At 45.8% G+C, this 25,536-nt stretch overlaps 1 protein-coding gene across 1 annotated transcript in view; it reads left to right on the top strand.

The window, feature by feature from the left end:
* Window positions 1-25,536, top strand: part of LOC147693333 (vomeronasal type-2 receptor 26-like) — a 169,114-nt gene that overhangs the window by 70,689 nt on the left and 72,889 nt on the right. The gene's annotated exons all lie outside the window — the stretch shown is intronic.

Below are 25,536 nucleotides of genomic sequence, written 5' to 3' on the forward strand. Positions count from 1 at the left end.
TGATTAAGGAGTTACTGAATTTGAGCTTCAACTCAGGCACTTGCTTTATCTATATCTGTAAGTGCTTCCTGTTGACGTTTAATTTTTGAGACAGGACCCTCGTTGTCTACTTGTAACTATTCTCTGACCCTTCTTCAAGGGTCAAAGCAGGGTCAGAGAATAGTTGCAAGTAGGCAACGAGGCGCCGCTCAGGAAGCCCTTACAGGGTTACAGCAGGTGCCCAAGTTGAATTTAATTTCTTTGTAACCATTTTGTAAATGGTAACAAAGAAATTAACTTCAACTTGGGCACCTGCTGTAACCCTCTAAGTGCTTCCTGAACAAAATTTGTCCCGCTCGCGGATTTTGCTGCAATTTCGCGAGATTCCCAGATCGCGAAATTGCGGAAAGTCCACAAATTCCGCGAGAGTAACACATTTTTGGCCCATACTTAATTTCTTTACTGTGTTCCTTGTCTGTTTGTCCCTTTGGTTCTTCTTTCTTAATTTCTTCTCTTTTATTTGCTCTATTTGCCTTTATTAGCTTTCCTTTCTGTCTGTTTATCTTGTTCATTCCATTTTTCTTTTTTAATATTTCATTTAATTTCTTCTTATTAGCAGCTTTTTTTGTTGTTTTTCGTTTATTTCCGGACTTTAAAATGGCCGCCGGGCCTTCCGCGGCACTGATTGGCAGCTTTTGCCTGTCCTTAAGATGGCGTCTGTCCTCGCGCGAGACTTTGTTTGATTAGCTTGCGTGCGGACTTTCAGTTGTGGGCAGCTGTAGATCAGTATCGGGGGCAGGTCGGGGGCCTCTTACCGCGTTTCTAGTGCGGCCGGGGTGGGCTCCCGCATGGTTTCTTATTTTCCCTCACTTGGACCAGGGTGGGCTCCTGGCTCCGTTTCACACTCCTGAGGGACCTGGACACATGCTTTGTCGTCTGAATCCCGTCCTCGTCACCACTTGTCCTGTCTCTCGTCTCAGGAACACACAGTAGTCAGATATGAGGGTTTCTTTATGCTTTATTGATGTATTCTCTGCTGCTGCTCCTACCCCACATCCAGTCGCTTCCTTCTCCCCTTGTGGTCTGCCTTCCTCCCCACTCCCCTGACCGGAAGCGTTGTCCGGTTCTCACCCCCTCGGGTACAGGGTCCTAGTGGCCTTTTGCCCAGGTCACAACACATTGGTTCCCTATAACTACTTGAAAAAGAGAGTGTACTGTAGGAAGGGAGTGTGGTATGGCTCTTAAGAGTCTGAACAAAAGTTCTTTAGCACTAGGCGGAATCAGGACCCTACAACATAAAGGAACATGGTTCTATTTTACACAATGTAACATCACCATTGAGCAAATAACAACCAGTAAGAAATAGATAAGGAGAAATATTAACCTTGTCAAGCTGGGTAGCCCCTTGGTCCAGGATATTGTTTATATGCTCAGTTGAACATCACTGAGTGATTGGTTGAGTCTCTACTTAATGAAAAAGTAAAATGAGAGCTCCATGCACTTTTCCCCAAGTGGATTAATCATGGCACGTTTCCACATGCGTGCAATCTCCACACATAATAATGTGCTTCTTGCGTGAGACAACCACTGTAAGATGCCTAATACAACACGCTTTCAATGGGTGCTGTTTCACTGAAAACCAGATTGATCCATGAGCATGCTTCCAATAGCGTGCCGAGCTCCCCAGGGGTAATGCAATTCGTGCACTGATTGACAACTTTAAATTATGTTTTGTAACACCCTTCCACTGAGCACTAAAATAAAACAAAAGTTCAGCTACCAACATGCCTTCAAACGTGTGCAGTTTTCTCCCAGGTAATGTGCTCCATACGCAGAATTAAAGACCTAGTGGTACCCCTTATAAACATGGTTCCACTGCGTGCTACAAAAGTCCGAAAGGCAAGAGAAGGAAGTTTATGAATAAGCGTGCCTTCTGCCCCTCTACTCACTGAAACAATGAAGGTGCCTTTGAAGAATAATCAGGCTTAGCTGGACAGGATTACGGTTCGTACAACGCCGCCAAAATGCTGCAAATCCAGAAAATACATCAAGAGTTGCATATACAGAACATGGCTCCATTCGGCCAACAGTTCTAACTGGATTATGTCACTAAAATGGAACCCAAGCCCAAACCGTGACAGGTCTGCGGTCATATTTGATGTGTCACTGTAGTGAGTGGCGCACACACTATGTGCTGCAGCCAACTGTTGACATTTAACTTACAAGGTCAGGATTTACTTTAGGTACCATATACTAGGGGAATATAGGTAAGTTAAATATGTCAATTAAGGGTATGCCAACTTCATCTGGTTGAAGGGACCTCTGATTTGCCACATGTTTTTGTCCTACTGCTTCCTCAAACAGGATGCGGATAGGGGAAGCAGGCTGTTGACGGCACACGCAGAAGGCGCACGCAGAAGGCGGGGCTGAATCGGAGCTCCAAGGAGCAGGTGCGGGAGCAGCACTAGCGCTCTGTGCTGATCAAATTGCCAACCCGAGTCCGAGGCCGAAAGTCCAGACAGCAGGTGGTCTTACGAGGCCCCAGAAGGCGGCCCGACCGGATGACGACTCAGCCTCCCCTGTGAATGCTGCCGCTGAGAGTCTGCCCTAGGCAGATGGAGAGGTGACCCGGTTAGCTCTGTATGTGGCCTGTGTCCGCCATGAGGCCCCACTCCCCAACGGAAATTTAAACATTGCCAATCCCTTGGTCACCGTCGCTTTACTCACGCTGTGCCCTCAGTTAGCTTTCTGCTAAATCACCACCTCTGCTGCCTCTTTCAGGACCCAGTCTCAATTGATTAAGTAACTGAGCACTCTCCCAAGAAAGTAGCCCCTTCTTACGGGGCAACCAAAGGAAAGGCAAAAAGTGGCAAGCCAGGATCAGAAAGGCCACCAGTAGCAACCCCTGACTTGAAGATATAGCAACAGGACACTTCTGGTTATCGCCGGACAGCAAGACCGAGGTCCAAGGACCAAGGACTCCCTCAAAACATCGCAGTATAAAGGGAGGTAGGAGAACGTTGTGCCATAGATTTGGATCCAACACTCAACGAGTGCCTGTAAACGGGGGAGGGGCCTGACCAAGTTTTCACGCCCCCAGTCGCCTATTCCAGCTGAATACTCCTCCGAGCCACCCCGAAAGAATAGCTCATTGCACATATAACGCAGTCAGCCCTGACAAGTCAGGTGGCCCAGTTAACAGCTCTAAGTGCCCGAGAAAGATTCCATCTGCTTCTAACAATCACTAGTAGCATAGAACAATAGTATCACCCTGCAGGTCCAATAGTAGGGTTAAAATCATGTTTAAAAAGAGATGCCCGGCCAGAAGCACCGCTAGGAAGGGACAAACAGATCGCTCGCAAGAGACCCTGGCCCACGAGTATTTATTTATTTTTTATTTAATGCGATTTAATATAGCGCAAACTTTACCCAAAGGTGTCAGAGCGCTTTACATAAGAATCAGTTGCAAAACATAAGGACTTAGGATTACATGCGTTACATAAAAGATACACACAGACACAAATTGCAAATGTACAAGATGTAAAGTCACACAAAGAAGAGACTGGTGATTATAGTTATTTCTATATACATAGGGAAGGGATTTGAATGGATATACTCTAAGCGTCACATAGGAATGGTAGAGAGTACAAAGGTCTACTGCATATACTAGTGATTAGAGTTATCCATACTAATATAATAAAGAGAGAGCCCACACCTTTGAGGCGGGTAATCTCAGGAACCACAGCACCAATCACAACACCCAATGCAGCGTTGGAAAGGGCAGTTGCAGCAGAAGGACATAGGCTATGCAGACACCCACCATATACATTTAAAAGGTAAAAGAACCGTGCCAGCAAAGTAGTCCCTTGTGGGCGTGTCTGCGTTGTGCTGTGGGCGTGTGCTGGGGCATGACAACCGCTGGGGGCATGTGGTACGTTCCGCCCTTCATGCCATTTCTCATATTGTGTGCTAATCCCACCCTGCTCCCTTTAAATACCCCTGCACCCCATAATCATAACCCACCCATAGCCCTCAAAATACCCCAACACCCTTAAACACTAACCCATCTTAACCCTATAAATATACCCTGTACCCCAAAACCCAAACCTATCCCTAAACCCTAAAAATACCCCTGTACCCCAAAACCCACACCTGCCCCTGAACCCTACAAATACCCCTGTACCTCGAAACCCAAACCTACCCCTGAACCCAAAAAATACCCCTGTACCCCAAAACCCAAACCTAGCTCTGAACCCTAAAAATACCACTGTACCCCAAAACCTAAACCTACCCCTGAACCCTAAAATACCCCTGTACCCCAAACCCCAAACCTAGCCCTAAACCCTTAAAATACCCCTGTACCCCAAAACCCAAACCTATCCCTGAACCCTAAAAATACCCCTGTACCCCAAAACCTAAACCTAGTCCTGAACCCTAAAAATAACCCTGTACCCCAAAACCCAAACCTAGCCCTGAACCCTAAAAATACCCCTGTACCCCAAAACACATACCTATCCCTAAACCCTAAAACTACCCCTGTACCCCATAACCCAAAACTATATCTGAACCCTTAAAATACCCAAACACCCCAAAATATATACCTCAGTACCCCAAAACATATACCCCTATACCCATACTTACCTTATCCAAATATTTTAAAAAAACATGCTTTTACCATTCATGCATTTACAACGAATTTCGTTGTAAATGTATGCGTGGTAAAAGCATATAAAATGTAATGCCATGCGTTATAATGGCATTGCGGAGTCATGGTACTTTTGTAATGAAAGTATGCAGAGTGATGGTATGCAAAAAGAAAGTTGCGGAATAATGGGTGTTTACCCTCCCCCAGTAAGTACGGCCCACATCTCCAGCAACATACTCACATTTTTTCAGCACCCATTTGAAAAATCCACAGGTCTCTCTCATTGATGGTCAGCACCGACATACACTTTTAGACACACCTCCCGCCACAAGTTCTAGAATTGCGAACTTTAGAGCTGGGGAGCTACGTTCGAATCTTGGCATCAGCTCAACATCCTGTGAATCCAGGCAAATCGCTTTGTCCCCCCGTGCCTACCACAAATTAATGTGTTCTTCTGTAATGTGAATTGTGCTCATGCCATGTTGTCGAGTTCGCGCTATATCATATTGCAAGGAAAAATAAAGTAGGGAAACTCGAGTTCACACACTACTGAACGCGCACTCTTAAGTGCATCAGCAGTGCACTGTGAATCGGAGTGTTTCACAGGCCTGTCACAGATAAGCAATGCTATCAAAACGAAATCCTACAAAACAATATACTACTGGCCGGCAGCAATTCATACCCGGACAAAGTCGGGACGGGCTGCTAGTCTCTCTATACATAGGGAAGGGATACAAATGGATATACTCTAAGAGTCACATAGGAATGGTAGAGAGTACAAAGGTCTACTACATATACTAGTGATTAGAGTTATCTCTATATATATAGGGGAGGGATACGAATGGATATACTGTAAGCGTCACATAGGAATGGTAGATAGTACAAACGTCTACTACATACACTAGTGATTAGAGTGATCTCTATTTACAGAAAAGCAGAGTTCCATTAAGTGGGGTCGGAGGGGGGATGCAGTCACAGCACCAAGGGAGGGACAGAGAAGGGCAGGAAAGTGAGACAAATGAGAGAGGGAAGCAGATAGTAATGAGTAAGACAGCAAGGAGTGTGTCAGAGGCAACAGGGGAGACTATAAAAAGGTCGCTAGGACAGAGGGGGAGGTCAGAGATCGCTAAAATTGCGGAGGAGAAAGGTAGAAGAAGAAGCGAGTCATAAAAGAAAATGGCGAGGAGCACAAAGGTCCAAGTCCGAAAGTCCAGGAAGAGGGCTGCCATAGCCAGCAAGTCCTTTGGGGGAGAAAGGCAGTCCGCAAGTCACAGCCTCTTCGTCCATGAGGAGCTGGGGCAGAGGAGTTCAATCCGGAGACCAGGGGTCAGGGAAGAAAGACCACAGGCGCCAAGGCATGGTGGGTTGTTGTCATTGGGTGGGCACCTCACAATAAGGCACATCTTTAGGGATTCTACAAGAACTATTTCACACGACATAGTCCCTGAAAATGAAGGGACACTGAATTTGTCTCTAGTCAGTAAATCTTCAAAGGCGAAAAAGGTAACATGGGAGATTGGCCGCAGCTCCCTGCAATACAAACAAGGGACGGCTAACAATAATCAAGCACCAGGGGTGCTGCGCCCAACGACATTAATTATACTGGCCCAACAGAAAGAGAAACTACAGCACTTGCCACCCAGCAACTAGGAGAACTAATACACTACAGCACCAAAAGAGCCGGTCGAATGGGGGAAGATAAGTCCACATCCGGCCTAGCATTTACCCCCCACTACACCTCTGAAGGGCCAGCGGATATCCTGAATAGAGGTAACCTTTTAATATTATTTAAACATATACCATCACTGAACCATCTTACTACTACAGAACTTCAAACAGTAAATTTTGCCCATATCCCGGGCTCCAGAGCACCCAAATCCACTATAACACTATAACTCAGTAATAACATAACACTATAACTATAACTCAGTAACAACTCGAGACGCAATCCTCAAAGAGGCACTCACCTTCGAGGACTGAGGCATTGAGCTAGAGCAGATACGGCCTCGGAAATATTCTTATGATCAGAAGCCAATTGTTCACCTCCTAGAGGAAGCATATTGGACGGAGCCTGGGGAGTCATGTACGATTGGTTAGTTGGGTCCGTGGTGGAATCTAATCCTCTAATGGTCCATTGTAGTTTAACTCTCCGGTCCATTAGGTGGAAATCTCCAGTACAGTCCCAGTAGGGGCATTCCAGCAGCTTATGCCGAGGGCCAGCAATTTCAACATAGCTTCCTAGCACAAGGGAACCTCTTTCCTTTTTGCCACCCACGCACCCTCAGACAAATAATTCAGCACCAAAAGATCAATTTTCAATCATTAGCTGGATCATGGCAGGGCTGGCCTCAACGTTACAATCAAAACAGGGGCAGGACTTTTTAAACACCAGCAACATCTTATGACTTCAGGAGACATGGTAATTGAACCCTAAGACAATATATCAATTCCATGAAATCTTCCACCGACCACACAAACAAGCCTTTTTGGGCATACCTCGGGGGGCCTCTCGATCGTTCTAAAGCAAGGAGATATAGTGTCAACTTCCATTTCCATGCAAGACCATAGAGACTTGCAAGCTCTATCAATAAAAGGCCTAAAATGTGGCCAGAAAACCTTCTCCTTGCTCCTCATCAATTGTTTTTTGAATCCTCGCAAATCCTCTAAAGCATGACCAATGGGGTCACTTTGAACAAGTATAGAAGACATTTTTTTAAATTATCCAACCCACAAAATCATGTTAGCAGGGGACTTTAAAATCAAATACCTGGTTCATTATAATCACGCAGCACAAAAGTCCAATGAACAAACCCAATTTACCAACCTACTATCTGCATTCAGGCTAACATTGGGTGACAAAACACAGTCAAACATGGGGAACGAGACCCGCCATACGTTGAAAAATCATTCTACAATTTATCACATTGTCATGTCAAACTGCTTAGTAAGCAACCTCCAGAACGTCGACATAGTAACCCGTGGAGAAAGTGATCACAATCCTCTGGTCATAAATTTGAACCTAATCCTCCAGAAGGCTGATACTGGCCAGGCGCTAGGTCTTTCAACAGGAAACAAACTACCCAACTTAGGGAAATCAAGTGTCAGTCTCATCAACTGCCCGAGGTGGCAAAATGGCTCGAGGCCAGGACACTTTGGGCGAAGGACCAATCGGGGGTCCAAATCCTATTAGCTTGAAATCCAAAGATTAGAATACTGGCTGCATCTCTCCAGGGTCATAAAGGACCTTGAGAGCCAAATTGGAAACACCTTAGTCAGCACAACAATTCTCAACAGCAACAGAGCATTAATCAAATGCAGAAGAACTTCAGGAAGAGAATCTGTCTGCTTAAATCCAATTTACCTGCAAAAACCACAGTTGATGGACAGAATGCAGAACAATGTCATACATTCACCCCAGTACAGAGATCTGGGCCTAAATCCATCGTTTTTTTGCACTCCACACCACCCCAGTTCAGACATGGCCATATGCAAATCAGTCTGACCCTGTGCCTCATGGGAATAGTCCAGACCGAACTGCCAAGCCATGCCTTCCCTGGACTGGAAACAAGCTTCCGAGGACCGGTTTCTGGCATTCCAGCCGTCTTCAGCCTGGCTTGCTTGAAACCAGTGGTGTGGAGAGCATGGGACTCACGTCTGAGCATACCCATCCCACTCGGGGTGACAAATGCAAAAACCACAGTTGATGGACAGAATGCAGAACAATGTCATACATTCACCCCAGTACAGAGTTCTGGGCCTAAATCCATCGTTTTTTGCACTCCACCCCACCCTAGATTCATAATCCTCATCAGCCAGGCTATTTTGAATCCAGTGGCCAAGTGAGCAAGGGACTCACGTCTGAGCATACCCTTCCAACTTAGGGCGAACAAAGCGATACAAAAGGGGATGATGGACGGAGCGTTTGAGCAAATCAAACACTCACTCCCATCAACCGATCTGGGTTTAATCCATCACCATTTCTTAGCCCACTCAGCCACCCCAGTTCAGACATGGCCATATGCAAATCAGTCTGACCCGGTGCCTCATGGGAACAGTCCAGCCCAAACTGCAGTGCCAAGCCATGTCTTCCCTGGACCGGAAACAAGCATCCTGGGACCGGTTTCGGATTCATAATCCTCATCAGCCAGGCTATCTTGAATCCATCTTAAAACGTGCAAAACTAGAAGAGGAGTGGAAAAAGATTTTTATGACAATAAGAAAGGATCCCAAGCTCGGTTCTGGCAGTATATAAATAGGCTAAAAACGCCCGGGCCACCAAGTGCTAACGCAGTTTCAGGACAGTGTGGTAGAACAACGTGAGGTGTCAGTTTCAAGCTTACAACTCTTCAGCCATCCTGGAACTTGCTAGGGCAAAAGTAGAACACCAAGCCCCAATTTCTTCTATTGTAATAGTAAAATTAATCAAATCGATGAAGGCTAGTGGAGCACCCGGCCCTAACGGGCTCCCTGCTGGGATATTTCAATCTGCCCCAGACAGCTGTAGCAGGGGCAAAGTGCAAAGCGCTCTAAAGCCCGGAAAATACCATGCAGAATATAGTCATTTGCAACAACCAACAAATTGGAAGATCAAAGCTGTGTGAGGTCACTGCTACACTGTCAAAGGTCTTTTAATGGAAGAATACCCTGGACTGATTACAAAGAGTCAACCGGCGGAGGCCCATTCTCATTGTGAGGATGCTATCACTTGTATTGTCCAATGATTCGATTTACAAATGCACTTAGATAGTTTGACACAAAATCATGGATCAATAACACACGTTATCCCCACACTTAAATGTGCAGTATGTCTGTGAATATTGACTTAATAGAAATTTCTAATGTTCTTATGAAGAGAGGCAAGCAAGAGGTAGTTCTGATGACTGCAGATGTGTGTGTTGAAGGTGGATATTCAAGACCATCGCTCTTGCTGATGCTCCAGCACTTCCACAACTTTGTTTTTGTTTTAACTTACATCCTGTCCCTCAAAATGTTGCAAGTTAATATCGATTGTGGCATGGTAGCACCACAATCTGCCTAGCATTGCCTCGAGTTAAATGTAAAGGTTAGTTTGCATGTTCATTGGCAGTTACAATTTTCTTTTCAGCAAGCTATGTCCCACAAGGCAGAAATTGATTTGAGCCAGCCGGTGATTGTGAAAATGGTGTACCCAAAGGTTTCCTACTTAATGGAGTAACCAGTACTAGATCAGTATCACTGCATGTGGGTCAATGACTCCTATCAACCATTCTTTAATCCAACTCCACAGACACAAGCACACAAACAAATTATAATTGCTCACAGCACTCCACCGAACACTGGATGATGTCTGGTTCAGTCCCTCAGTCCCTTGAGGATATTTTTTTACTGACAGCAGGAAACCACAAAAAAGACAACACAAGACATCCATGATTTGGAACCATACAGTCTAGTACCCATCTCATGGAAAGGGGCAGAAATCGTGCCGGTGTATAAAAAGGGTGACAAGTCACTTGCAGCCAATTATAGACCAATAAGTCTAATTGACTGCTTACAAAAAATCATGGGTCGGCTGGTTTTGGGCAGAATTCAGTCCTGGATGGATAATGACAATATTTTAAGTCACCTCCAGGCTGGGTTCTGCCCCAAAACAAGTACCATTGACCAGGTTTTCCGGTTCATTATGTTATACTGGCGTACCGTGGTCTTGGAAAAGGGCACTTTGTATGCCGTTTTTGTCAACTTAAAAGCAGCTTTTGACCTGGTCCCTTGTAATATACTATGAAAGCTGGTGTAATAGCTCCTGCCGCCAAGCTAGGAAGGACTTGGGTTTAGCCCTAGAGTCTAAAGATATGGGTGCCGTAAGACTGGCTAGGACGAACTACAGGCGTAAGCAATTTGTTGCTAAAAAGGACTGGGAAGAGGGCCTGTGGCAGGATTTGAAAGTGGCGTGCTCTGCAAAGAATCCTAAACTTTTTTGGGAAATCTTTAAGTGGGACAGGGGAGGACATCGAGAGAGCCCTCACAATAATGTTGACCGTAACTCTTGGGTCGACTATTTTAAGCCCCAATATGCTGTCAGTGCCAATGGTAAAAGCGTAGGAGACTACTCCCATATTGTGTACAAAGAACCTACCTTTTCCTTGAATGAGGTGGACAGGGTGCTGGACCTAGTCACTGAGGGGCGTGCTACTGGTATGGATTGTGGCCCCGCAGATTTATTTCTGAATAACAGAAGGCTCTGGTGATTTTATATTTTGTATGTGGCAAACGCCATAGCTCAAGGGTTGGAAGTGGCCAGTTTTCCCTGAACGGGTTGTCTCTCTAGACCAGAATGTATATTATGGAGTCTGTTCGTGGACTGATCTACCTCTAGAGCCTTTGGGATGATATCACATGTGGTACCTTGCCCAACCTCAACCAGCCCTTCACCTTTACTACACTGGGCCTGCACATTCCCTTTCCCAGTCTCTAACCCTTCTCTACCATCCCCTCCCCTACTAACCAAAATGGGTTTTTCTTGTTCATACTGTCAATCACAGTCCCCTAGCCCCGACAGGGTCTGGAATCTGTTGAACAACCTGATGTTCCCTAAGGGGCAGAAATTAGGTACAGACCCCTGAGAAAACATATCCCTCTCAAAGGAAACTGGGGTAGGGGGGGCCATAGAAATAGGCTAGGGGTAGTGCTTGTATCCCAGTAGTCATATCATTGTGAGACCAGTTACAGATGAAGTTGACACATATCTGGTCTCTAAAATTAATAACGATACAATCTCCTGCAACAGTCTTACATCCCCTGCCTATCCAATTAACTCTTCTGACACCCATAAAGGACGCCGGTGCATTTAACGGAGTTGGGACCACGCTAGGAAGGAAGAGGTTTCTCCTCCAGCGTTTGACATCGAGTTAAGAAATACCTCCCGAGTGAAGTGGAATTCTCTGGCTCTTCAAATCGTATTGTGAAGCATGACTGGGTACAAGATTAATCCCAATACCGAGTTAGGATAAAAGTGGACACTGCGCAACAATAAGAATAACCGTCGGGGAGCATTCCACGCACCACCGACAGACGCACGCAGTCCAAGCTGTTCAAGCCACACCACCAAAACAGTTGATTTCATCTAAAGGCTGTTCCTTTCCCTCCCAGTCCTGATGAAGACCCGTGTTTGACGCCACATGTGCGCATTTAGAGGGTCGAAACGTCGACGAATAGTTGGATCTGTCTTATCAATACCCTGTGCCGAAAACTGACTAATGTAGTATATAGTGGTATATGTGAGACTGTGCAGACCAAAGTTGAATTACTGTACATTTTCTTGTATATAATTATTGTATAGTCCTTTGTTCACCTTTGCGCCGCCAGCACTGAGCACTAAATGTCACAAATTTGCACTTTTTATCACTTATTGAACAGCCTACCTTGAAATTTACAAAGAGTATTTATGAATGACAATAATTCATAAAATAGTGCATAAATACATGATTGGTGTTGGATTCTGATCTTTACACTACATATAATTATGAGTGAGTAAAAAGAAATGTGGTACACCCGAAGGAACCAATTGTTATAATATTGATTAACTGCCCAGGTTCTTAGGGATACTGGGTTAACCCCATTGGCGATTTCATGGACCCATAATTTCAGCACGCATGTTCACTGGCAATGGGCGGTTTTTATTTAGACAGAAAATAGATTTGTGCTTTAGGTCTTGGTATGATTCTTGTTTCCCACGAGCTAGTGGGGGGACCCCTACCAGTACTACCACAAAAGGGGCTGATTTGTGAGGGAGGTTAATATAAGGTAGGGGAAACTCGCTATGCGCTCTGCTTGAGGTAGGTAAACTTGGCTGTTTGTCCTGCAACTTAGCTCCATCACCCACTGTTCTCTCTTTATTCAATTACTTTGCACCCGCCCCTGCGAGGTTAGATACCGGGGAAGAAACTACTCCTGACAAAGAGGCTTGTGGTATCGCACTAGTTTGGTGTGTGTTTCCCCCTCCTTTTTGGGTGACTGGTTGTAGATTAACGATTGGCCCCTTATCAACAGACAAAACAGGCCTTGCAGTCGGACCTGACCCAGTTGCACTATTGGAACTAGATGGACCATTGGCTACAGTAGGTTTTGGTCTAGGAGTGTGGGTGCTACGGCTTGGACCTGCCTGTTTCTGAGATGATGCCAGTGAAAGTTCAAGGCACACCAGTCTGTTTTCAATGGAGTCCAGCCGATTATGCAATGGATGACACATTTTCTTGAAGGTGGCCTCCAGTCTTTTCCAGAAGGAAGGACCCAGCTCCTAGTGTGGATCCTCCTCCCTATTGTCCAAACGGGTTCCCTGCCCACTTCTGTCATCCCCATCCAGTAGTACGGGGTTGGTTTGTGGCGTCACAACTGGGTCATCAGGTGGGTCATCAGGTGGAACATTACTTTTACAAGATCTTGCTTTTTTCCCACCAGCATTGATTTGAGGACCAGGGCGTTTCCTTTTTGCTTGCTCCCTCCCCCTTGGTTGGACCGTGATAGCTTTCACTTGGCCAGCAGATCGGGTCTTAATTTTGGGAGATGATTCTCTGACTAAGTCGCTGCTGGGCACTCCTTCTTTTGGAGAGTTATCACTTATGACCATGATCGCTGATTGCGATGGGGAAGAAGTTACCACTCCTGAGGGAGGAAGCGAACCCTGCAGGTTAGAATCTGGATAGGTAGGTGATCTAGCATGTGCCAGGGGGCCCAGAGAGGACCTTTTGTCGAAGGATGTATCCAAGGATAGTTTTTTTTCAGTGAGTTCTATGTCCTTGGCAAGTGCAGTTGATACCCTTATAAGGAAGTTGTCAGGAGTCCCTAATAGTGAACCACCAGTAGATTTCCTACAGCTAGGATCACCATCTTGTAAGGTAGCCATCCTTTTTGTGTTACTCAATACAATATTAAGAGAGTCCCAATATGGCACTAACCTTGTTTGTAGTGTGGCAGGTGTTAGAGGGGTGGCCCGTCCCGTCCTTTGCCGGCCTTGAACGGGCTTAAACGGGCCCGCCATTGGTCCAGGCTTTGTCCGGCGCGTCCCGCGCACGTCCTCGCGGGACGAGGAAGCAGACGCCGCTTTATGCGCCGCCTGGCGCTGCTTGCTGAAGGGGGCGGCGTTCTGGTGTCAGGTTGCTGGGGGATGTAGTCCCTGACCGGCGGAGCCAAGCCCGGCCAGTCAGGAGGTGAAGGTCGGTGTTCTAGGCGGAGCTGAGCCCGGCTGCCTCACGTAAGCTGTAAACTCCTGGGGCGCCTCAGCGGAGCGGGATATGCTCGGCCGGCGTGGTAACCCTTCCAAATACTGCCACAAAGTCCTCGGCAGTGGACGCCGCTTTATGCGCCGCCTGGTGCTGCTTGCTGAAGGGGACGGCGTTCTGGTGTCAGGCTGCTGGGGGATGTAGTCCCTGACCGGCGGAGCCAAGCCCGGCCAGTCAGGAAGTGAAGGTCGGTGTTCTAGGCGGAGCTGAGCCCGGCCGCCTCACGTAAGCTGTAAACTCCTGGGGCGCCTCAGCAGAGTGGGATATGCTCGGCCGGCGTGGTAACCCTTCCAAATACTGCCACCTAAATTAGGATTTTGGCTTAAATTAGGATTTTGGCTTAAATTAGGATTTTGTCCTAAATTAGGATGTTTTCTTAAATTAAACTTGAATTTAAATTAAGTTTGCCTTATGTTTAATTTAAGACAAAATCCTAACTTAAGACAAAATCCTAACTTAGGACAAAATCCTAACTGAGGACAAATTCCTAATTTAAGGCAAAATCCTAACTTAGGACAACATCCTAATTTAAGACAAAATCCTAACTTAAGACAAAATCCTAACTTAAGACTACTAAATACCTTCTGTGAATACCAAAAATAGTAAGTTTAGAATGTTGTCGTATATTAGTTCTGTGAATCGGCCCCTATGTTTGGCTTTTCTCATTCCAGGATGATTCAAATCTCAAAGGTGACAAGGGTGCCAGCATTGAGGACACATTTACTTCAATACAATGTAATCAAATTGACTGTGGGTAATGGTAAAGGCAGGAAGCGTCTGAATTCCTGTACACTTATTACAGTGCCCCGTTAAATCAATGAACAGTCAACAGTCAATATTGTTCTGAACCTATAAAGCAACCTGACAGGAGACTGCTCTCTCTGCTCTAAGATTACAAATTGTTGAACTCAGATAATACTTGTATGTACCAATAAAAGATTCTACCCTACATTTAGAAGGGAGAATATATCAAAGTAAACGCACTTCAAATCAATCAAAGATATCAAAGTGGCATTACTTTTCTCCTCTACTTATAGTGCGTGTATTTTAGTAGCAAGTGGTGTACATAGTCGGCTAAGTTCATTAAATTTCCAGTTGGCAGGTATACATTTAAATTAAACAGGTATGACAATTTTTGAGTTGGGATACTATGACCTTGCAACAGAATGAGGTATTTGTGCTCCGACACATAGTGACAAACCTCTCCTTGTCATGTTAAGGATCAATTTTCTGCCAATTGTGAACCCCTCATCAAATGTTGTTCCTCTATGTGCACTTGAACCCAAGATTTTGTGTGAAGGTTAGCCACGAAAATCATCCAAATCAAACTTTTGAATATATGCATACACCTTTTACCTTTCCAAATGCTACTTTACGACACACTTTTTACTGCAGGGTCTGTACTAACCAAGTCGAATCAAGCATGCCAGTCGGCATTTGACTGGGTCTTCTACTGCACTACATTAAACCTATAGCAGGCTTGTGTTCACAAATGCTTTAACGCCACCATTGTTGACTTAGGATGGGCACTGGAGTTAAGACCCACTGTCATATTTTCCATCTTTTCAGGTTTCTCAGGAAAGCCTGTTTTGTGTGTTAATGCTGGGAGAATCCAAAAGGGTGCTGTCACCAGACCAATAACCACTGGATGACAGAACTCAAAACTGCTAATCTAAATCAGTGTCAACCTCCTCTAAACCATTATGGTAAATAGCCCAGAATTGGCCCATCTAGACCAGCACATTTCTTATCTTCTGAGTGTACTGCTCTAAAAGGGGGAATGTTTTGAAGATAGGACTGCAGCCTGCTCAGTCCTTTCTCAAGTTTTGGTCAGAAGCCATCAGCGGCACTATTGAATGTTAGTGTGCTAAATACCGAGGCTGGTAGTCCTGAATCCACCTTATGCCTCTTTAATTTACCATCAGACAGCCACACCAGTACTCACTAACCTATACAGGTACTCAGACAACCTCTCGCTCACTCATAGAGCCACTCACACCAGCAATCACCCATACAGCTACTGGCACCCATTCAATCACTCATACAGCCACTGACACACCCATTCACTCACCCACTCAGCAACTGACACGGGTACTATCTTACCCATACAAACATTCACACAACCATTTACTCACCTATACAGTCACTCCCAAAACCACTCACTTTCCCATAAAGCCACTCACAGAGCCACTGAGTCATCTATACAATAACGCACACAATCACTCATTCACTTATATACTCACTGATATACCCACTCACTGACCCATATTGCCACTCATACACCCACGTATTCAACAATACAGCCAGTGCCACTCACTCACCCATACAAGCAAACACACACACACTCAGATACCTTCTCACACAGCTGCTCACTCATCCGTACAGCCATTTAGACTACCACTCACTAATATAACTACTTACATACCCATTACTTTATCCATACAGCCACTCAAGCTAGCTGTCATTCACCAATACAGCCACTCACAGTAGCAGTCAGTCACCTATATGGCCACTCACACAGACACTCACTGACCCATACAAACATTCACACACCCACTTACTCACTCATAAACCTTCTCGCACAGCTGCTTACTCATCCATACAGCCATTGACACTCCCATTTGCTCACTCATACAGTTAAGACCCACTGTCATATTTTCCATCTTTTCAGGTTTCTCAGGAAAGCCTGTTTTGTGTGTTAATGCTGGGAGAATCCAAAAGGGTGCTGTCACCAGACCAATAACCACTGGATGACAGAACTCAAAACTGCTAATCTAAATCAGTGTCAACCTCCACTAAACCATTATGGTAAATTGCCCAGAATTGGCCCATCTAGACCAACACATTTCTTATCTTCTGAATGTACTGCTCTAACAGGGGGAATGTTTTGAAGATAGGACTGCAGCCTGCTCAGTCCTTTCTCAAGTTTTGGTCAAAAGCCATCAGCGGCACTATTGAATGTTAGTGTGCTAAATACCGAGGCTGGTAGTCCTGAATCCACCTTATGCCTCTTTAATTTACCATCAGACAGCCACACCAGTACTCACTAACCTATACAGGTACTCAGACAACCTCTCGCTCACTCATAGAGCCACTCACACCAGCAATCACCCATACAGCTACTGGCACCCATTCAATCACTCATACAGCCACTGACACACCCATTCACTCACCCACTCAGCGACTGACATAGGTACTATCTTACCCATACAAACATTCACACAACCATTTACTCACCTATACAGTCACTCCCAAAACAACTCACTTTCCCATAAAGCCACTCACAGGGCCACTGAGTCATCTATACAATAACGCACACAATCACTCATTCACTTATATACTCACCGATATACCCACTCACTGACCCATATTGCCACTCATACACTCACGTATTCAACAATACAGCCAGTGCCACTCACTCACCCATACAAGCAAACACACACACACTAAGATACCTTCTCACACAGCTGCTCACTCATCCGTACAGCCATTTACACTACCACTCACTAATATAACTACTTACATACCCATTACCTTATCCATACAGCCACTCAAGCTAGCTGTCATTCACCAATACAGCCACTCACAGTAGCAGTCAGTCACCTATACGGCCACTCACACAGACACTCACTGACCCATGCAAACATTCACACACCCACTTACTCACTCATAAACCTTCTTACACAGCTGCTTACTCATCCATACAGCCATTGACACTCCGATTTGCTCCCTCATACAGCTACTCACACACCCACTAATTTACCCATACAGCCACCCACACTAGCAGTCACTCACCCATACAGCCACTCACATCCGTGGTCACTCACCCATACAAGCAATCACACACCCACTCACTCAATCATACACCTTCTCACACAGATACTCACTCATCCATAGAGCAAATTACACTTCTATTTGCTCACTCATATAGCCACCCACACACCCACTAACTTACCCAAACAGGCACTCACACTAGCAGTCACTCACCCATAAACCCACTCAGAGAAGCAGTCAGTCACCCATACAGCCACTCATACAGCCTCTCACCGAGCCATACAGACACTGACACTAGCCCTTACTCATCCATACAACTACTCACACACCCATTCACTCACCTATATAACCACTCATGAAACCACTTGAGGTAGCGCCTGAACACACCAAACTTTTAAATTGTTTACAGACAGTTTTAATAGCACACAGCAGCAGGGACATACTACAAACATACATAGCTTTGGGGGCACTGGAGATTTTTATTTTCCTTAGGTATCAGGACAAACATTGTTGATTATCAACCAACACACACCAAATGCACCCACTGCCAACCAAACAACATGAAAAAATAAGCACTGGTAATTCATCAGGTTCGCCAATATGATGAAAATAAGCAGTTTTTATCAATCACCATCCAGGACTAAGGGTCGAAGGAAAGAGCTCCCTGACAACCATCACATGAGTGGAGAGGATGCGAGAATGAGAGCGGCCATTTTGAAATCAGGCGGTCTGGCCAATCAGTGCGAGAGAAGACCAGGCAATGCTCGGATTGGTCCCAAAGTCTCGCGAGAGTCTTGGCGCCCATCTTAAAGTCAGGCAAAATGAACCAATCAGGAAGTGAAAAAGACCGGCGACCATTTTGAGGTCAGGCAGAATAAGAAAAAGCCACGAAAGTGCTGAGAAGAGCACTAAAAGAAGGCAAACGAGCACAAGGCAGAGCAAATAAAGACAATAAAAGGAAAAGGAAGGAAAAATAGATCAAGAAGAAGCACAAAGAGATGCAAACAAAGCAAACACTACAATAAAGGAAAGAAAAAACTGAAGAATACTGTGAAAAGGGAAGGCAATAAAGGAGAAAGCACAAGTGCCGCTAAGAGCACAAACAAAAACAAAGATGGCAGAACCAAGGAGCGAAAGGCAGAGTGCCCAATATCGCAGACCTCTCCCATTCAATCTCTCAGAGCCGCAAGTGGGAATAAGATGGGAGCGGTGGGTTAAGAGATTCGAGAGGTACATGGAAGCCACAGATGTGACAGAGGCAAAACAACTAGGTCTGTTCCTAAACCTAGTGGGTGATGAAGTAGACGATCTACTAGTAACCCTACCAGAAGATGAGACATCGACATATAAACGGCTAATAAAATGCCTTACAAACAAATTTGATCCGCAGAGAAACATTGACTTTGAGCGATATACCTTCACAATACCATTTCAACACACGGATGAATTGTTGGATGGTTTTGCGACGCGACTGCGGAAACTAGTAACTCCCTGCGAATACGACAACGAACAAGCGATTTGCATGCGTATCATTGAAGGATGCAGTGACACAGACTTCCGTGCGAGAATCCTGAAGGAACCAACCTCACTGGAAAAGATCCTGTCACTAGCAAGGGCCGAGGCAAGAGCAACAGTGCAAGCAAAGCAGATGGGAGGAAAGGAACGGAGGGTCGAACAGGCAAACCGCATGGCAGAGAGCAACCGCACAAGCAGCTGGAAAAAAGGGCACAACGAACAGGCGACAAAGAAGTAACCTGAATCAACATGCTACAGATGTGGACTTGAGTTTCCACACAGAGGCACGTGCTCGCCAATGGGCCAAACATGCAGGAAATGCAACAGAAGCAACCACTTTGCCAGTGTATGCCTGGGACTGCAGTTCAGAAGTGAAAGAGGAAGATTGGGAAGACCGCGGATGATGACGAGCAGACATGTCAGACATGTAGAAACAGCAAACAGAAGCTCCTCGATAGAGTCAGGAGAAGAAGAGGAAGAAGAAAAGGTAGAACGACAATATCTCATGTCAGACACTGCTGCCATGCCTACCGATGAAGGCAGGAATCAAGAAAGCATTCACCTCGTGAACAAGAACGCAATAAAGAAGACGGAGTCAGTGACCATAGAGGTGGGACCACACAAAGCACGATTTCTGCTAGACAACGGAGCAACATGTAACATCATGTGTGTGTCGGAATATGAAAAGATGGACGTAAAGCCAGTGTTGATGCCGTCAAAAGTTGAGGTATTCATGTGGGGGTCAAGAAAACCAGTGACGAACATGGGAAAATTTGCAGAGAATCTGACATACAAAGGACAAACCATAAAGGAAGAAATTCACATGCTGAAAGGTGACATTCCAGCACAGTGCCTATTGAGCAATGTCACAGCACAGGTGATGGGCCTCCTCGAAATCACATACAACATGTCAGAGAAGGAAAGCATTTTGAAAGAATATCCCAAACTCCTCCAGGGGCTAGGGAAGTTAAAAGGGCACCAAATAACACTGCACATTAATGAAGCAGTAAAGCCAGTAGCTCAACACCACCGGCGAGTGCCCATACACCTGCAACTGCAGGTAGAAGAAGAGATTGAAGCGCTGAAAGAACGACGCCCTGGGTATCACCAATAGTGGCAGTGCCGAAGAAAAACACGCCCAAGATCGCATCTGTGTCGACATGAGAATACTGAACACAGCAATCGAACACGAATGACACCTTGGACCTCACCTCGATGATATGATCAGTTGCCTAACAGGCGGAAGACGTTTCTCCAAATTAGACCTTTGCAAGGAATATCATCAGCTGGAATTCGACCCTCAGTTCAGGTATATCACGACGTTTGCCACGCACCTGGGTCTCTTCCAATATAAACGTCTGTGCTTTGGAATATCATCAGCTGCTGAAATATTCCAAGAAACAATACGGCAAGTAATAAGGCCAGGGAAAAACAGTCTAAACTACAGTGGCGACATTCTGGTGTTCGGCAAGTCAGATGATGAACATGACAAGGCGCTGCGAGATGTGTGTTCCCAACTAAATGAGGACAAGTGCGAACTGGGGCGAGACAAACTAGTGTTCTTTGACCACATCTTCTCCAAAAAAGGAATGCAACCAGATCGCAGCATAGTGGACACGCTAGAGAAAGCAAGACACCCAAGCGACGTTGTAGAAGTGAGGTCATTTCTCGGCCTTGCTAGCTACTGTGAAAGGTACATAAAAGACTATGCCACAGTGAGCGCACGACTGCGAGAACTAAACAAGGCCAGAATTTTGCATGGACATAAGAATGCAGCAAAGCATTTGAAGAGATCAGGCACGCAGTGACAGTAGTAGATCACCTTGCATACTTTGATCCGCTGCTGTGCACCGAATTGATGGTGGATGCCAGCCCAGTGGGGTTGGGTGCAATACTAGCACAACACAGACCAGGCAAGGAATCGTCAAGGTGCGTAGTGGTCTACGGAAGCAAGAGCCTATCGGACATTGAAAAAGCATATTCTCATCCGGAGAAAGAGAGTCTGGCAGTAGAATGGGCATGCGAACATTATCACATGTTCATTTACGGGAAACCGTTCACAATAATTACAGATCACCAAGCACTAATAACGATCTATGGAAATTCCAATGCAAAAATACCGCTCCGAATAGAGAGGTGGGGAATACGACTAATAGACTACAATTTCAAAATCATACATAAACCAGGAAAGGAACACAACCCGGCTGACTACATGTCAAGACATCCTCTGCCACATGCAGTTGAGGCAACCACAATGGCGGAGGAATACCTGAACTTCATACGGAAGCACAACACACCGGCATCAATAACGATGGAAGAACTGGAACAAGAAACGAAACGAGACCCCACCATGCAAGGAATCCAAAAGGTGACAAGACAACAGAGGTGGAGGCATGCCAATAACAACAGAATTGTGGAAGAAGGAGTGATAAAAGAGGAACTGTTGGCATTCAAGAAGATCCATGAAGAGCTCTCAGAGACCCAAAATGGCATAATGAGGAGAGGAACAAGAATAGTAATGCCCCGGGCACTGAGGAGACAGACGGCAGACCTGGCGCATTAATCACACCGAGGCATGGTAGCAACCAAGAAAATGCTACAGGAAAAAGTGTGGTTCCCGGGACTAGACAGCATGGTTGAAACCGCAGTCACGCATTGCAATGTCGGCCAAGTAACTGGGCAGCCGTCCGAGCCGGAGCCGCTACAGATGTCTGAACTACCGAAAGCAGTGTGGACCGAATTGGCAGCCGATTTCTATGGGCCCCTGGAGACAGGAAACTGCCTGCTAGTGATAATAGACAAATTCTCCAGATTTCCGATTGTAAGGCAGGTAGCGTCAACGTTGGCAAATGCAACACTGCCAGTCATGGATGATGTGTTTGCAGCATGGGGCTCTCCGCAAACGCTAAAGACTGACAATGGCCCACCGTTCTCAGGAGAAGACTTCAGATAATTCATGGAGTACCTAGGGATCAGACATCGGAAAATAACACTGTTGTGGCTACAGGCGAATGGGATGGCAGAGAGGTTCATGGGAACAATCAAGAAGGTGGTGCAACGAGCTAAGATGAGGCAGATATCGATAGGGCAGGCACTATGCCAGATACTAAGGGACTAGAGGAACACTCCTCACAGCTCCACAGGGCGGTGCCCCGCCGAGCTCGTGCTAGGACGCTCGAGCAGGACATGGCTACCGCAGATGGAAGAGACACCAAGAGAGGAGCGAAGATGCATAGCTGCCAAAGACGAAGAAGCAAAAGCGAAAATGAAAGAGTATGCAGATCAAAGGAGGCATGCCACTAAAGCGAAACTAAAAGAAGGAGACACAGTGGTAGTGCGGCAAAGACAGCTGAGGAAGTCAGACAGCCCGTTCTCAAAGGATCCACTGACGGTGACGGAAGTGAGAGGACCTATGATAACAGCATCGGCAGGTCGATATCATATCACTAGAAACAGCTCGCACTTCAAGGAATTGAAGGTAAAAGAAGAAGAACAGCAGGCACCAGCAAAGGAGGAAACAAGACAGGAAGAAGGTGCACAAATGGACAACGGAGAGACACGGCCAAGAAGGGAATGCAAGAAACCAAAGAGACTGATTGAAGAGATGTAAAGTGATGAGGCCCCGTGAGGATCTCTCTCTCTCTCTCTCTCTCTCTCTCTCTCTCTCTCTCTCTATCGTTACTTCCCTACCAGTAACCGCAGGCAGTGTCACAGAAAATGTTGTTTGCAACAAAGGGGGCGATGTCGTGCCTAGACAGTGGGCACTAGGACCCCGGGTCAGGAGTGTGGGGAGGAGGATACCGGACACCACTTCCGGTCAGGGGAGCAGGGCGGGACAGAACAGGAACAAGGGGGCAAGGGGTAGGACGCATCCAGTTTGCTGCAAGAGATATCACAATAAAGATACCTGATTCCACGCCACGGTGTCTTGTAATTCCTTGGGGGCTCCAAGATACCACACACATAGTCCCTGGAAGTCTGTGGAGCAGACCTCAACCAAATAGTCTTGCACCACGGGAGTGCCATGTTCAGTTTATAGACTGTGTGGTGATGATGCCCCACCTCCTGACGTCAAAGCAGACTGGTCCACATAATCCCTGGTGGTCTGTGGAGCAGACCTCAACCAAAGTGTCCCGCACCGTGGGAGGCCTGCTTTCAGTTTATGGCTTGAGAAGTGATAAAGCCTTCCTCCTGGGGAAAGAAGGCTGGTCAACGTAGTTCTTGGTGGTCCTTGGAGTGGACCTCACCAAAGTGGCCCTGGGAGCTACTCTAAGAAAATTAATGAGCTACTTGTAGCTCGTGATCGGCCTGTTGGAGACTCCCGGTCTAAATAAACATTGGGGTGTCATGATGTAAGCAAGTAACTGCTTTCACTGATAAGTGGCCAATGAAGACAAGGGAAAACAACTTTTCTCCCTCTGCCTTTGCTTTTTTCCCACCCGCACTACTATGTGATGTGGTACTTCAGGTAGAAGGCAGTTTATCGCCTAGACTTAAATGATAGTGTGATCCTGATAAATTGTGAATTGGATTGGACTTCATATTTAATGAAGGAACACCTGTGATGTGCCAGGACTGGGCCCTATTTATTTATTGTTACTGGCACTGCCCTTTTATGCTTTGATTCAAAAGTCAGTCAACGATTATTAAGGCTTGGCGAGTGTCCTCTGGGTCTAAGGTGACTTAAGATGGAGTGGAACACAGGACATAGGTGGTAAGCAGTTGTTTGATAGATGCTGGCATTGAGAAGAAAGCTCTCAGTTACAGTCCAGGGAAAGAGAGGCTCAACACTGAGCTGTATACCTAACTACTAGTTGGGTAAAATGGCAATGTCTCTATCTGGCTTTTCCCCCCTTGATGGAGCAAGGTCTCAGGGAGAAGAGACTTGCTCGGAGAAATCCACTCATTTAACTCACTAACAAGTTATTAATAAAGTTATGTGGATACTAATACGCATTTACATGAGCACTATTGGGTTAGCGATGCTTGCGTATGGATGTACTAACCCAGATAACATTGAGGAAGGACTAATACCGCTTTAAACTGGAAATTTGTTTGCGCATGCATCAACTACATCTAAGTAGTATGATGAGGTAATGCCTGGATGGAAATTCTGGTGCATGTGCAGAAGCTATTAACAGGGCGGCTTGAAGACTCGCATGCATGGCACCTGCTTACTTGAAATTAGAGCAAGCTATTTTACTGAAGCTAATGCGGACATATGTCTAATAAATACATTGGGACAGAGTAGAGGTGGGTGGTATATAGTGCAACCACTTAATTTGAGAAGTTAACATCTGTTTTTTGCTTTTATCATTAGTGCATTTTTGGGCCTTTCTCGCATAACTGAATGAGCTGAATGACGCGAAGTCCGTGCATGCCCACTGAGTGAAGCCATGAAGGTCAATGACACAGCAATTGAAAGGGAGCCAAGATCGAATGCTACAGCCTGGGAACGGATGGTGCAGAGTTCAACAAAGAAATGTTTTATTCATTAAAGTATTATTAATGTTTCAACATTGATACCTGTAGTCTATGAGAATAAAATGTATGAATAAAAAGAAAGGGGTTGGGTTTACAAACATTGGTTTAACTGAATTTAGTGACATGGAAGCATGGTGTGATGAACACCCCCCCTTTGCCGGACCAATCAGATTTAGTATTTTACGATATTGAAACATTAGTGGGTGTAACATGCAGAACGAAAGGTATAATTAAGATAGTTTTAGTTAGTTAATCGGATTGGAGGGGGCTGAATGCTGGGAGAGATGCTGATGCTGTGAGATGCTGATGAAGAACTGACCGTAGAACCTGAAGCAGAAATGTCTATCCTAATTTAATTGGGTTAGATCTGAAGATCGCAGAAGAATCTCTAGGATGAAGAGAGTGTCAGAGAGGGGTGCGGCGCAACCGTCGGTATCTTAGCAAGGGTAACTATCCTGTCCTGAAGTCTTTGTCTCCTGAATCTATCTCAGGGGACCCCACCAGCCCTTTGGCCAAAGGGTTGGACTTCCACACCATCCTGGGGCGCACAGTGAAGTCTGATCTGCAGTCTTTGGATTGAGTAGGTTTTGAGACAAGGGATGTTGAGCATTCGCTCACTTACCTCCAGTACTGTGGGCTTGTGTCCCTTGCATTGCAATTGTATTTCTATAGCCCTTACTACTCCTGATGAGAGCGACTAGCATGCTACTCCGGGACACGAAATGATTAGTGGAGTATTAGCAGGGCTTTAAGTAGGCCGGGTCCTGCTGGTGCTCAGCACAGGCAGTTCTAAAAAGCATTTGCTGAGACGGGTCTCCCTCAGGCTCACCCACAGGATGAAAAAAATACATCAACGCTGCAGCAGTTCCACCATTCACTACCTTT

Source organism: Lissotriton vulgaris, chromosome 8, assembly GCF_964263255.1.
Source record: "Lissotriton vulgaris chromosome 8, aLisVul1.2, whole genome shotgun sequence".
Taxonomy (NCBI): domain Eukaryota; kingdom Metazoa; phylum Chordata; class Amphibia; order Caudata; family Salamandridae; genus Lissotriton; species Lissotriton vulgaris.